This window comes from Cannabis sativa, chromosome X, assembly GCF_029168945.1.
Source record: "Cannabis sativa cultivar Pink pepper isolate KNU-18-1 chromosome X, ASM2916894v1, whole genome shotgun sequence".
In the NCBI taxonomy this organism is placed as follows: Eukaryota; Viridiplantae; Streptophyta; class Magnoliopsida; order Rosales; family Cannabaceae; genus Cannabis; species Cannabis sativa.
In genome coordinates this window covers 37,426,435-37,443,192 of record NC_083610.1, presented here as the reverse complement: position 1 = coordinate 37,443,192, position 16,758 = coordinate 37,426,435, and positions in this window count along the sequence as shown.

The window sequence follows — 16,758 nt, the reverse complement described above, 5'->3', positions numbered from 1 at the left end:
ATGCTGCAGGAAACTACTCTCGAAACTATTGTACACATGCAAACAGAGGAAGACAACAACTTCAAGTACTTGTTTGTGGCACTAGATGCTTCAATAAAAGGATGAAAGAAGTGTAAACCTATAATAGTTATTGATGGAACTTTCCTTAAATCAGCATATGGAGGTACATTGCTCTCTGCTTGTACACAAGATGGAAATTGACACATTTTTCCCCTAGCTTTTTCTGTTGTGGATTCAGAAAACAATAACTCATGGCAATGGGTTTTCACCAAACTAAGGGAAACATATGGGATCAGAGAGGAACAGTGCTTGATCTCAAACTGACATGAGAGTATAATTAAGGCAGCTGATCAAGTATTTCCAGAAATAATGCATGCCTATTGTGTATACCACCTGTTAAGCAACTTGAAAGCAACCTTCAAGAAGTATGCAAGCAAGCTCAATAAACCATTCTTCGCGGCAGCAAGAGCATACATAGAGAGGAAATTTGAATACCATATGAGCGAGCTCGACAGCTTGGACATTCGTGTTAGACCATATTTACAATAAGTTGGATACCATAAATGGTCAAGATACCACAGCAAACACAACACTAATATTGCAGAATCTTTAAATGCAACAAACTTAGCAGCTAGAGAACTACCAATCACAACACTAATAGAGTCATTGAGAACTTTGATACAACAATGGACATACACAAACAGGAAAAAAGCACAGAAAACCACAACATTTTTGACACCTACAACAGAGAAGAAGCTAGTCAACAACTTTATGGACTCATTGACAGAAAATGTAAAATCTCTTTAAACTTTAAGTTGCATTACAGTTTCCTAATAGTTGTTTTTCAGTTTGCTGTACAGTTTGACAATTGATTATATTGACCTAATTTGCAGGTAAAGCCAATAAACGAGAGCATGTTCGAAGTGGTAGAACTAATAAGATCATGGGTGATCAATCTAAAGGAGAAAATATGCAGTTGCAACCGATTCCAAATTGACGAATTAGAACTACTGTTCAAATTATTACACGACAAGAACATGGCTTGAATATCCGGTACACAATCACACAACATAGGGTGTACCACAGAACATAAAAGATATCATTGTTCTGCCACCAAACAAGAAAATAAGATCTGGAAGACCAAGGAAAAGAAGATTTATAGCTGATTAGGATAAAAAAAACAGAACAGGTGCAGCAAATGTGATCGACACAGTCACAACTGAAAGACATGCAACAATCAAGCAATAAAATAGATACAGCAGAATTATTTGAATTGTTTAAGTCTCTATGAGAATTTTCACATGATCAAATGTTTTATTTGATAGACTGCTATTAATTGGCAAAGTTTAAATAATTTGCTAGTAGTTGCATAGTAGTTTCAGGAAAGTTTTGACACTTATTAAGAATTTATTACATAAAGAATTTTAACAGAAATATTTTTTAAAAGTCAGAAATAATTTTTTATAAGTTGTATAATAAGAAGAAGGAAAAAGTTGCATAACAGTAAGAAATATATTGAGATAAGATGTCAGAAATTAAATGACAAGTATGTTGAATAATAAAAATTGTTTAGAGACAGTTGCATAATAGTTTATCTATAGTTGTACGACTTAAAAAAAAACAAACATAATTAAATGTAAAATCATAACACTATTGTTGTTAAAACATAAAAAAAATGAACATATTACAATGGTTAATGTCAAATATCCTAAAAGTTTATAACTAGTTTCAGAATATAAAACACATAGAGTACCTACAAACATAAAAAAACTAAAAATTGTCTGAAATGAAAATCAACCAATAGCAACAAACTTTCCCTAAAAATGACCCTACTTTTTCAATTTAGAAGCCTTGGAAGACTTGCTTTGCTTCTCATCCTCGCTATCAATACTTTAATTATTTTTCCTTTGACCATACGAGAAGAAGAAGGCAGCAAGTCGAGTGCGATAAACTTCAATATCAAAATCACCAGGAACATCTTTTCCATGGATGAAGAACTCTGTAAATGCAGCTACAAATGCTCCGCAATCACTATTACCCTAAAAGGAAAACAAAACAGTTAAATAACTATTATACAACATAAAACAAACTTAAAAACAACAACTCACTTTTTTTTGCTGAGATGAAAGACCAGCAATCTCCACAACTCTTAGAGGAGCTTTAGGGTCAGAACCTAAATCAGGAACATGGGACCTATTCTTCCAAAATCCAAGTAGATTTAAAAATAAAGGGAGTAAAACAAAATAAGCCTTGATTGCATTCCTAGCTGCAGAATTCATTTTGGCAGTCCTCAAAGAATTATAAAGAAATATAATCCCCTCATTCAAATCAAGACGGCCAAAAACCCAATGGCTTTCCTTCCTAAGATTAATGATGAATAGAACATGATCGGCTTCATACCAAGGCTTAGAACACGGAATTTGCATGCCCTCTTATATGATGCGCTATTGGGTGAGCAGCATGTATGTGAGACATCTTTGTTTTCATTGCCTTGGCTTTGTAAAACTTATGATATAACGATTAAATGAAATCATCGAAAAGGCAGTCAGTTGTTGTAAAATTCAGTGTAACAGCAGAAGAATATTTCCCTTTTTTCCTAAGGTAACAGAAGATAGTGTTCATATGCTGAAACAAAACAATAAAGAAACACAAAAGAAAAGTTAAAAAATATTACAAAATCTTAATAACAGTAACCAAACTAAAAAATAATGATAAAACAACTATAAAAAGTTTTAAAAGGAAAAAGAAATTTTACCGAGTCATTGATAAACATGTCACAGCAAGCCAAATGATAAAACCAGGTTTTATCTTCAACATAATCGACACCTAATTTAAACCCAAGGAAAATTTTTCTTCTCACAATCCTCATAACAATTGTAAGCCCTAAATCAATAAAAAAAAACAGCAAAAAAAACAATATTGAATTCAAATAATAGAAAAAACATAAACAGAATTCAAACAAATAAAAAAATACAAAACAGAATAAAGAAAATAATCACCTAGGATGTTTTAGCAAACCTTCACCAATCCAAGCATTAAACTTTGCCTTAATTTCAAGAGAGACGGGATCAACAAATGTATCGTTAAGAGCGTAAAGGCCCTTCACATAAGTAACCATCTTAAAATTCCTCTCATCTCCTCCAGATTGAGAACCTGATGACATTACCTCCATTGGAGTGTTGCTCTCATCAGCCGACCCAAAATCAACAAAAGGCTATTTCAATGCCGGTGCACGCTTTCTCTTATCCAAAAGAGGAGTATAAGTAACAGTGTCATCAGCTTCTTCATCAAAAGGAAAGGCAACTGTCTTTTCAACAACAACACTTGGATTGGATTCAGGAACCTGAAATATAAAATTTGAAAATCAGAAAAAAGTAAATAAGTTGCAAAACTAACATAAAACTGCCAGGCAGCTGAAATAAAATAGATTTTACCAACAAAGAATATAAACTACACTTACATTGATTTTACCAACATCCTCTAAACTAGCCAACACAACTTGCTCATTATCAATTTCAAGCTGACTTAAAATATCAAAAAAATCATCTCCCTTTAAACTAGACTCTTTGGCCTTAACATTCTCAACATCCTTAGCCCTCTCTTCACTGCCTGCCAGCCTCAGTTTGATTCATATCATCAGCAGGAACATCACAAACAACCTTATCAACTCCAGCAGCATCACCACCATCTTTACCCAACTCATCACCATCATCGAAATCAGAATCAATATTCTCTGGATCAGGTAATCCCTTGTCATCATCCTCATCAGCATCATCGTCATCATCATCAGAATCTTAGGTGACCAATTCATCAGATGACTTAACCTGAATCAAAAAACAATATTGCAACTACAAAAATAGAAAAAAAACTAATAATAACAACAGTAAAAAAATGAAACAATAACAGCGTAAATAAATACCTCATCAGAAGGTCGACGATAAATGACATTAAATTTTTCTTGAATATACTTAATTACAGTCATGACAGACTTGAAATTAAGGTCAACAAAGCACCTCAACAAAATAAAGTCTTCGACCAAGGATTCTTGATTGGAAATGACCAACTTCAACTTAGATTTAACAATTCAATGTCCTCTGAATCAGACTTTTTAGAAGATGAATCACTCTCGGATGTTTGCTTAGTGGTACCACGATCATTGCTGTCACAGGAATTTTGACAACACCAATTTTGTGCGAGTATTCAAGGGTTGCTTGGATACCAAAAAATAGATATGCGAGTACTCACTTAGAATGGCGAGTACTCAAAGAATATAGTGTGAGTATTGTAAATAGTATAAAATAAACACAGAAAAGTATAGTGGTTCAGCAGGAGCTTCGGGCTTGGCCTGCCTAATCCACTGTTGAAAAGAGTACTCTAGCTCTATTTCTTTATTCAGATCAGCCCCCTTTGAATAGAGGGGGAAGCCTCTACTTATAGGTAGTAGGCATCGGTTACAAATAATAGTCATAATGAGACAGTTACAAAATAATAATGATAATGATAATAATTGGCTTATTAATCAAATTAATTACAACGGTTATAAAATATGTGTAACGTTTGTCATGAATGCTCCTTGAATGTTTGACTGTTGACTTTCGTTGATTGGTGTATGTATTTGCGTCTTTCCCTATTGATACTGCGACTTCATCAAATATGCGAGGTGTGCCTTTCTTAATATAGCGAGATCTCTTTTAGTTAATATTGTGAGATCCTTTCTTTCGGTACTGCGAGTACTATAATATTGCGAGTCACCTTCAATACAACGAGTTCTCTATAGACAAGTCTTTCTCGCGGGGAGGGTAAATTTATGCCTATAACACATGCCCCTAGTTCTTCAGTATAGCTTGCTCTGTGCTGGAGAACTTAAAATAGTCCAAGCCCGCGTTTGTCGATGATCATGATGCCTTATTCATGTTGTGCGTCACATTTTCGATTGGTTATCTAAACTCGCAGGTTTCTTATAAGACCATCGCACAATAAAAATGTGAATCTCGCGGGATTCTTTTGGATGTGTGAACCGCTCGTGGTTCATATTGATGCATGGACCTCGCGGGGTTTTCATCGGTGTATGAACCTATCGGGGTTCTTATGAACCTTGTGAGGTTCTAATTGATGCATGAACTTCTCGGAGTTTGCACTGATGTATGAACCTTACGGGGTTCAAATAAATGCACAAACCTCTCGGGGTTTGTTTTGTTGTGTGAACCTCTCAGGGTTCTTAACTCATGGAATGCTTGCGACTAAACAGGTCGCGTATCGCGCATTCGTGTATGAACCTCTCGGGGTTCTTATTTCATGGAATGCCCGCGACTAAATGGGTCGCATATCAAGCATTTGTGTACGAACCTCTCGGGGTTCTTATTTCATGGAATGCCTGCGACTAAACGGGTCGCGTATTGGGCATTCGTGTAGGAACCTCTCGGGGTTCTTAACTCATGGAATGCCTGCGACTAAACGGGTCGCGTATCGGGCATTCATGTATGAACCTCTCGGGGTTCTTAAGTCATGGAATGCCTGCGACTAAACGGGTCGCCTATTGGGCATTCGTGTAGGAACCTCTCGGAGTTCTTAACTCATGGAATGTCTGCGACTAAACGGGTCGCGTATCGGGCATTCATGTATGAACCTCTCAGGGTTCTTAAGTCATGGAATGCCTGCGACTAAACGGGTCGCCTATTGGGCATTCGTGTAGGAACCTCTCGGAGTTCTTAACTCATGGAATGTCTGCGACTAAACGGGTCGCGTATCGGGCATTCATGTATGAACCTCTCGGGGTTCTTAAGTCATGGAATGCCTGCGACTAAACGGGTCGCCTATTGGGCATTCGTGTAGGAACCTCTCGGAGTTCTTAACTCATGGAATGCCTGCGACTAAATGGGTCGCGTATCGGGCATTCGTGTATGAACCTCTCGGGGCACTTATTCCATGGAATGCCTGCGACTAAACGGGTCGCATATCAAGCATTTGTGTACGAACCTCTCGGGGTTCTTATTTCATGGAATGCCTGGGACTAAACGGGTCGCGTATTGGGTATTCGTGTAGGAACCTCTCGGAGTTCTTAACTCATGGAATGCCTGCGACTAAACGGGTCGCGTATCGGGCATTCATGTATGAACCTCTCGGGGTTCTTAAGTCATGGAATGCCTGCGACTAAACGGGTCGTGTAACACCCTAACTACCTTAGGCGTATTACGTGATTTTTAAACGTACTGTGCAGCTCGTTGCTAATCAACGAGGTTTATGGAAAAACGTGATTAATTAAAATTTTGCTTTTTAATTAAACTTATAAACCATATTACAAAAGACTCGGGATCCCGATTTATAAAATCATTTACAAAAGTTTTAACTGTTTAACTATTACATCAAAATAAAAGTCGTCTAACGACCAGTTACAAAAAATTCAGCCTTGCTGTCCCGAGGATCGTACGCTCCAGGCCTAACCGCCCCGACATGTACAATCTCATAAGCTCGCTCACGGTCCATCAGCTATAGCCTTGCCTTTACCTACACATGAACATAAACTGTGAGTCGACAGACTCAGTAAGAAAAGCATAATAATATCATACATAATTCTAACTGCCGTGTCCAACACGATACTGAGTCCCGCTACTGCCATGTCCAACATGGTACTGAGCCACTACTGCCATGTCCAACATGGTACTGAGTTCTGAACGTTCATAGGGACGGTACTATTGACACGTAACAACCTGATCGGTCGAACCGGTCATACTCCGGCTGCTGGTCATACTCCAGCCTGTACCGACGTGTTACTATATCCTCCTGATCGGTCGAACCGGTCATACTCCGGCTGCTGGTCATACTCCAGCCTGTACCGACGGGATACGTCAATAGTACGGAACCACCAACCAAGTGTCAGCCTGATCGGTCAAACCGGTCATACTCCGGCTGCTGGTCATACTCCAGCCTGTACCGACGTGACAGGGTTGGATGGTTCGAAGCCTAAATACATAACTAATGTAATCTAGCAGGCTTCCTACATGCACGCTAAACATGTAATCTACATATGCATACTGTTATACTAATCTTACCTGGATTCCGATTTCAGGTGTGCCGGTCAACCTGACTGGAACTGAAGCTGAGCGGCGGATTACTGGCTCCTAAACCATAAAAATCACAACGCTATAAGTGACACGCTAAATCACTTCCCGGGGACTAAAACTAGGAACTAAAAGTTTCCCTATCGATAAAAAGCATGGCAATACCCCTAAAAACATAAAAACGAGGAAAACTAGGGTCCCTGAATTTTCCCCAACCGGTAGACCGGTTGCCCAACCGGAATTCCGGTTCTGGAAAATTCAGAACCCTCATCCGGAATTCCGGATGCACAACCGGAATTCCGGTTCCTCGCAGGCAGCCAACTAAAATTTTCATAACTCGACCAATTCAACCCCAATTGGTACCAAACTTTCCAGACCTGCTCTAAACACCCCAAAGAACAAATCTAAGGCCTCAAAACCACCCAGAAAACACATATACAAAAATCACCATTAAAGCTCAAGCTTTGAGTTCTAAACTCAAGCTTGAGCAAATCCACCTAAACATGCATTCCACAAGCTTATTTCTACTTAAACTAGCATGAAATCATCTCTGAACACTAACAGAAACTACAGCAACAACACAGAAACATATTCACAATATTTTCCTCCAAAAATCACATTTTTGTAAAGAAAACTCAAACTTTAAACAATCTATCCAACATGCTTTCAACACAGCTCAATTAACATCACTTAACATGCTTTAAACCACATAAATTAACAACAAAATCACAGCAGCAAAATCAACTAAAAAATCATGCAAGAATCATCATATTTCATCAAAATTCAAGAGAAAACTAAAGGAGCTAACCTAGCTTGAAGATTGCTTAGCTTTGGATGAGAATCCACTAGAAAATCAAAGCAAAAATCCACCCTTAATCACCCACATGCACAGCTGAGAGAGAGATTAAAAGAGAGAGAGCTTTGAGTGAAATTTTGGAACTTTTCTTTCTTTTTTTCTAAACTTAGTGATTTTTGATAAAAAGAGAAATGAAATAAACCACATGCAATAATCATTTCAGCCAAGATAATTATTTAAAATAACATTTAATCCATTTAATAAAAATTCACTAAAAGACAAAAAGTCATTGGGGCAAAAAGACCATTTTGCCCCTCCACCCTAAAATCACATAAAACATACTAAAGGGGTATTTTTGGGACATTCTAAATTCCCGGCCATTCCCGACATTCCCAATGTCTAAAACCCGTCCCCAAACTGCTAACATACTAAGTTGTGATTTCTACTGAGCCAAACGCCGAGTTCCAAAATACCGGACACCGGAAATGCAAAATATGCAAGATACTGAATAACATAAATAACAGTATAATAAATTATTTAAATAGCTATAAATAATTTCATAATTAACCATAAACAACTGCTAATTTCCAAATTAACTAAGCGGGCTTTACAGGTCGCCTATTGGGCATTCGTGTAGGAACCTCTCGGAGTTCTTAACTCATGGAATGCCTGCGACTAAACGGGTCGCGTATCGGGCATTCATGTATGAACCTCTCGGGGTTCTTAAGTCATGGAATGCCTGCGACTAAACGGGTCGCCTATTGGGCATTCGTGTAGGAACCTCTCGGAGTTCTTAACTCATGGAATGCCTGCGACTAAACGGGTCGCGTATCGGGCATTCGTGTATGAACCTCTCGGGGTTCTTATTCCATGGAATGCCTGCGACTAAACGGGTCGCATATCAAGCATTTGTGTACGAACCTCTCGGGGTTCTTATTTCATGGAATGTCTGCGACTAAACGGGTCGCGTATTGGGCATTCGTGTAGGAACCTCTCGGAGTTCTTAACTCATGGAATGCCTGCGACTAAACGGGTCGCGTATCGGGCATTCATATATGAACCTCTCGGGGTTCTTAAGTCATGGAATGCTTGCGACTAAACGGGTCGCCTATTGGGCATTCGTGTAGGAACCTCTCGGAGTTCTTAACTCATGGAATGCCTGCGACTAAACGGGTCGCCTATTGGGCATTCCTGTATTTACAACATAGAACTCGCGGGTTCCGGTCAAGTTGTCGTGCACATTGGTCATCCGGACCAAATGCTGGTAAAGATACAGTCTTTACATAAGCTTGAGGGAGAAACACCGGGTCATCGCATATACTCGATATATGTCGCGACTGTGCTAACTTCTCTCTACGTCCCGCTTTTATTATTTTTACTATGCGATGCATAGTGTTTGACTAGACCATATCTCGGTCGCACCTTTTCGCAAGTTTTGATCATGCAAGGAAATACTGTGGGAATTGCTCCCTTATCATGCCCCTAGTTCTTGCGATGACATGTTGCTGTCTAATCGTTGAACTTTTCTTGAGGGACATTTGATCTGTCACATTGCAGGTGATCTTTAGTTTTACCTTATCGAGGTTTTCATAATGACTATCGATCATCATTTATATTTTCAAGATGCCCTGTCAGCAGAACTCTTTGGAGTCTGTACTGTCCCTTAGGACGGAGAGGCAATTTTTTCATGAATCGTCCAAATAAGGCATAGATTTGGCCATATATACGATGTGCTAGTATTAAAAGTACCGAGCACCATCAGGGGTTTGCAATAAACTTGTTATTTTATCATGCAAAAATGAGTCTTTGGACTCGCCTATTTATGATTATTAAAATAATTATTGCAATAGACTCACTAAATAATTAAGCAAAAATGAGCGCACATAGCTCGCCAATTTGCGATTACTTAAGAATGAGCATAGTTGGCCCAAATAATTATGCAGAAAATGAGCACACATTGGGCTCGCCAATGAACGAATAAATGTATGAAGGGCATACATGGCTCCTAAATAGCCATGCAAAAATGAGCACAGACAGTGCTCGCCAATTTGCGATTAGATAAGCATAATCGTGGGCAAAAATGTACACTATTTTCGACTTGCCAATTATTTGTGAGCGTATGCAAAAATGAGCATTATAGTTGGCTCTAAGTATCATGCAAAAATGAGCACACATTGGGCTCGCCAATTTGCGATTATGAAAAATAAGTATTGCAATGCGCTTATAAATAATTATGCAAGAAATAATTATCATGCTTCACTCCATTTTTGCAAATAAAAATGAACACATGTAAAATCATAGATTCACCATGTATTCAGATAAATTTCTATTTCTTTTAGAAGTGAACGAATAATAATGTATCAAATATAAAATGATTATTTTGACTAAAGTATTGGACTTGATTAAAATAAAGGAGAAAGTGCACATGGTAATTTGTAGGTGTTGGGCTATTCGCACATACAGCGTCCGAGCATTGATTGATTCCTTCTCGTTCCTCTAATGTATAGTGCCTCTTTACTTTTCTATATTTGATATATAAGAGGGTGGTATTTACCAAGTGGGCCATCGGGCCCTAAAATGAGACAAAAAAGTCTTTTGGCTTTGGTAATTAATTCATGGCCTGAACCTTTTTAGTAGGGTTCGATTCTTTCATTTTTCTGAGACGTTAGCCAGCAAACTTTTTGGGTTTGTGCTGTCCGATTGAATCGGAGTGGTGCCTAAGCGAGGCATTGGCCATATCTGCGATGTGCTAATAGGTAAAAATAATTGAGCACTATCGCGAGCTTGCCATATACTTGGTAATTTAGTATACAAAAAATAAGTGTTTGAGCCTGCCTCTTTGAGAGTACATAAGCATAATTATGAACTTGTCAAATAATTTTGCAAAAAATAAGCACACATTGGGCTCGCCAATTTGCTAGTAGAAATACAATAGCGAGTTTGCTAAATAATAATGCAAAAATGAGCACTAGTAGGCTCGTCCATTTGCGATTATAAGTATGTACAATAATATTAAGAAATTATGCAAGAATGAGCACACGGGCTCACTAATTTTGCAATTAAATAAGCACAATAATAGGCTTGTCAAATAATTGTGGAGAAAACAAGTGTCAAGTTTAACTCTCCAACTTGCAAATAAGGTGAAGACATGTAAAATCAATTATTCATTCACCATAGCTTCATTATATATCAGCACATTTTTATTCTTTTTAGAAGTTAATGAATAATACTCTGAAAAACACAATAATTATTTGACTAAAATATTGAATTTGATTAAATTAAAGAAACGTTGCACCTGATCACGTGTCGGATTATGGCGTTTTGTTTGAAGATACATAAATGGAGATATGAGTTCATTGAGTTGTGTGGATCATCATGTGGGCCTTCGGGCCATTTAAAATAAGCAGACTCCTTTTTCTTTCAGAGACTATTCCATGGCCCAAATTGTTTCAGTAGGGCCTGGTATCTTTACGACTTACCAAATGAACCTTATCTTCAGGATCCAACAATTTATTCATGCGATTAATATAGCTCTATAAACGTTTTCCTCATACAAAAGAGACGACAGCGACAATAGCGCTTTGGATTAATACGAAATTGATTTGCTTTTAACGGCTAAACAGTTGGCATCTCCATTACTGTCGCTTCAATAGAGGTACCGTTTCTGTGCGATGTTTAATGGAGGGGATTTGAGACGCAGAGTATTGTTTGGAATTCTCCGATCATCTTTTCCTTCGGCAATGAAAGAGACAACATGGTGAGTGAGATCGTTTGGTTCTTTCTTTGTTGAGCATTCTCATCGCTTCTTTTGTTTTAGTGCGATTTTCTTTGTTGTGCCCTCATTTATATCGCCACTGTTGTAATTTTCTCGTATCAAGAATTCTTCGATAGGTAAAACGATGGTGATGCTTCTATTTTATTGTAGCATCCTGTTATTCTTCTCGCTGCGTTTGTAAAACGATGGTCTTCTGTATTCTTGTTGCTGCAAGTTCGAAGTTATGAGCCTTATGGTCGCTATTCTTCTTCTGCAAGAGTTGTCGCAATGACTTTTGAACTGATTAGCAATTGTTGTTTTGGGGCCTTTTTGGAAAGAACCTTTCTTTAGGTATTGTGCAATCTGCTCGGAGATTGTTTGCTTATGCGACTATTCTTTCAATATAGTACATATTTTTGATCTTTTCTTCTCGTTGAACTACATTATTCCCAGGTTGGGGGCAGCTGAGATTGCTTGCTAATGTAAAATTTCTTTTCTCTGAATAGTTCCTTGATAATCTTGGAAGATGATTTGTGTTGATTTTGGCTGACCTCTGAGTGCTAGGGGCTGATTTATTGATTTCTAATTTTTGTGCTAGGGGCTCGTCATGCCATGATTCTCCTCCAAAATCATAGAAGTATTATACAACACGTTCCCACAGACGGCGCCAAATGTTGTCACAGGAATTTCGACAATACCAATTTTGTGCGAGTATTCAAGGGTTGCTTGGATACCAAAAAATAGATATGCGAGTACTCACTTAGAATGGCGAGTACTCAAAGAATATAGTGTGGGTATTGTAAATAGTATAAAATAAACACAGAAAAGTATAGTGGTTCAGCAGGAGCTTCAGGCTTGGCCTGCCTAATCCACTGTTGAAAAGAGTACTCTAGCTCTATTTCTTTATTCAGATCAGCCCCCTTTGAATAGAGGGGGAAGCCTCTACTTATAGGTAGTAGGCATCGGTTACAAATAATGGTCATAATGAGACCGTTACAAAATAATAATGATAATGATAATAATTGGCTTATTAATCAAATTAATTACAACGGTTATAAAATATGTGTAACGTTTGTCATGAATGCTCCTTGAATGTTTGACTGTTGACTTTCGTTGATTGGTGTATGTATTTGCGTCTTTCCCTATTGATACTGCGACTTCATCAAATATGCGAGGTGTGCCTTTCTTAATATAGCGAGATCTCTTTTAGTTAATATTGTGAGATCCTTTCTTTCGGTATTGCGAGTACTATAATATTGCGAGTCACCTTCAATACAACGAGTTCTCTATAGACAAGTCTTTCTCGCGGGGAGGATAAATTTATGCCTATAACAATCATGTTTGCTTAGTGGTACCACGATCATCAATAGATTCATCTAAAAATAAGTCTTCCAATTGCAACTTCTGCCTCTCCTCATCAGTTGGACGAATGTTCTTAATCTTCAACTGAAAAATCGAAACAAAAAAACAAAACATGAAGCAAAAACAATTAAAAAAACAAAGATTAATAAACTAGCACCAACAATAATAAATCAGTAAAGAAACTGAAAATCACCTTGTTCAACGGCAAATCAAACATCTTGCCTTTCAAGTCTCTCAAAGTTGGATTTTTGGTCCCAACATCATTGGTCTAATTAAGAATTCTTGGAATCCTGAATGAAACTCTTTTGCAAAAGGTGTTTACCATCGCATGACAACATTCATAAAACCAAACAACAAACACCCAAGGACAGCCCAACTGTAACGCCCTAAACAATTAGGCACGCTACCCAAAATACTTATGAAACCCTAATCCCCTAAACGGGATTACTAATCATAAGGGTGCAGAATTTAAACTTTTATAACAATAGGAATGAAAATAAACTTGTAATGCTTTAAACTTTACAAACTAAAAGTTACAGAAATTGGGATCCCAAAAACATTTACAAAATATTATTACAAGTCTCTTTCTTTCAGCCGACCTAAGCGGCAAAATAGAGTATCAAAATACATCTCTAATAGACCCAACCCTCTTGGTCTAGTATGGCTCGGACATGTACATTCTTCGCCCAGCTCCTGAAACTCATGGCTGATCAGCTAAAGTCTTACCCTTTCCTACATAGTAGAGCACCCGTGAGCTAAGCCCAGCAAGACAGTATAAATCATAACAATAATATGCTCATCATGCTATTAAATTAGTAATGCCATTCACATATATGTCTGTATGATACAGACCTGCATGTTGCTCTCACATGCCTATTTATGTCTACGTGGCGTAGACCTATGTGTTGCTCTCACACGTCTAAATACAATAAGGCCTTAGAATAGTTCATCTAAGTTATGGTTATCGAGTCCAACCTGATTATGCCTTGACCGCATAATCCATAATTTTATTACATTTAACATGGCATGGCATTTACACACATATATCACTAGGGTAATCAGCCTAGGCTATTAAACCGCTCGTGTTAGGGTAATAACCTTAATCCCGGTTACTATAAACTCACATATAACATTTCCAATATAAGCGCCACTGCGTATACTCTACGTGCTAACTACTGTCTTACCTGTTGTCCCACAATGGCAGATATTCCGAATCTCTGGGTGCTCCTGACCAGGTGCCGGTAAGCCTAGTCTCACAATCCAGGATTTCACAACTAGGGTTAACCCCTGATTTCAAACTCATAAAATATATTCATGGCATTTAAAATTCAGATAATCACATAGATCTCAGAACGAGCTTTCCAACGATATAACAAACTCCCAAATCAGAGTTTGGAATCAAAAGTTATGAAATTTCAAAGTTTGCACTCAAACTGCCCAGAAAATCGAGGGCAGGTTCCACCAATAGGGGCGGCCCGTGGCATGCTCACACCATGCCGCGGCACCTGGGTTGAAAACCCAGAAAAACCAGCAAGCTTTCACGAATTTCAGCTCCCAAAACCCAACCAAAGCAAACCAAATCTCATTCAAACTCTCAAATCAATAAATCAAGTTGCAACAAATAATTAAAGGGGTTAAAAACACATAATCCATGCAACAATTTCCAGCAATAAATTTCCAATTTTAGATTGCATAAAACAACCCAAATCTTGCTTCAAATCAACAAAATTTCAAGTTCAAGAACATGAGTTCAAATCCAACACATCCCTATTAAATTCCAACAGCAAAACACTAGTAAAATATAAAATTCCAGCCTATAAAACATCATAAAATCTCTGCCCAAACTCAACAATGGAACATACAACAACAACAAGCTCAATTTCAACAAGATTAACACCAATTCACTTAACATGCAACAAAGAACATTCAAAGCTTGAAAGAGCATGCTTTCCAATTCTAAACTCAGTTACAAATTCAAAATTAAAGAGTGAGGAGAAGAACTACCTCAAATTCAAGCCACAACCAAGCTTAATTCCCAATTACAAAGCTTAATCCAACACCAACATCAAGCCATTCTCACCAATTTAGCTTTGAAAAATTAGAGAGGGTTAGGGAGAGAGAGAGTGTCGCGTAAAAGAGGGATATACACCAGAATTTTTTATTTTCATAATCTCAAAAATTCAGCTTTTACCAATATAAGTCAAATAAGGTCAAAAGACCAAAATGCCCCTAGGGCCAACTCTCACATATTCACAGAAACAAGGGCATAGTTGTCATTCACACTCATTTACTTTTCAAATAAAATTCAAATTGTCCATTATCAAATAAAATGCCAATTAATTCAATCCAATTTGCATTTCGGGCCAGAACCCAGTTCGGCCCGAAATGCCCGGTTGTGACTATACCGCGCCAACCTGTCAGAACACACCTGAAAAGACAACACAGGCATACTATATAATAATATAGTTCTATTAAGCACGTAATTAAATTAATTTCATCAATTTACCCATCTCGGGCCATAATTACTAAAATGCCCCTGGCTCACCAACGGGGTCTTACCATATAATTAATCAAATAAATTCTCATATATTGAACTATATAATAATATAATTCCTCAATTATTCTTAATTATCTAATTAGAGTTTTGCTAATCCATTTCTTAATTCTAGGGTATTACAATTACCCCCTCCTTATAGAAATTTTGTCCTGAAATTTACCTGAACAACTCCAGATATTTCTGCTGCATATCCGTCTCGAGCTCCCAGGTTGCCTCTTCCACTTTACTATTTCTCCACAATACTTTCACCAGTGCAACTGTCTTGCTTCTCAAGAATTTCTCTCTTCTATCAAGTATCTGTTAGAAATTATTTTACCAGGATCTTAGATCTACTCACAAGTATGTTGATTAACACCCTAAATATGAACTTCTAAAACGATTATAAATTAAACACATATAAAGTATGAGAAACCTTACATTGGGTGCAGTGAAATAAAATGTCTCTTTCCGTTCAGATCTCTAACCCTTGTATCCTTTCTGTCGCAGAGTATTATCAAGATCTGAACCTGGATCTCTTTCTCTCATTTCTTTAGTGTTGAATCTCCTTCTTATTGAATTTCTTTCTTCACGATCTTCTTCACTATGATTGAGGTATCACTTGCTGTGTGTGGGCACTACTCTATCACTAAGAGGTTCGAAATTTAGAATGAAGAAGAGAGAGAAGAAGGTGGCGGCTAGGTATAGAGAGAGAAGGCTCAGGTTTTTCTCTGAAGGAAACAAGATGTGAAAGTGTATTTTTCCTGAAGCCTTCACTATCTATTTATAGCATACCACATAGGGTTAGGTTTGAATTATTTGGCATTAAAATAATGAAAATATCAGATGATAAAGCCTATAAAAGTGGCCGGCCATGGCTATATGGATTTGGGCCTCACTTTTTGCAATTTTATAGTTTTATCATTTCTGCATCTCATTTTCTCAAAAATGCCAATTTTCAAATTCAACCATTTATATGACAATTCTAACTATTTAATAACTATAAATAATTATTAAATAATATTGTCATTTATCATATTTATTAATTGAACCATACAAAGTTTCTTAATTAACAAATATGCCCTAAAAACCCTTTCTTTACAATTTCGCCCTTACTTAGTGAAAAATTCACAAATAGACATAGTCTAATTTGAGAATTATAATTGATTAATCAAAACCAATTAAATGAGTCTTACAAGTAATATTGTCTCAACTAGTGGGGGGACCATGGGTCTATATAACCAAGCTTTTAATA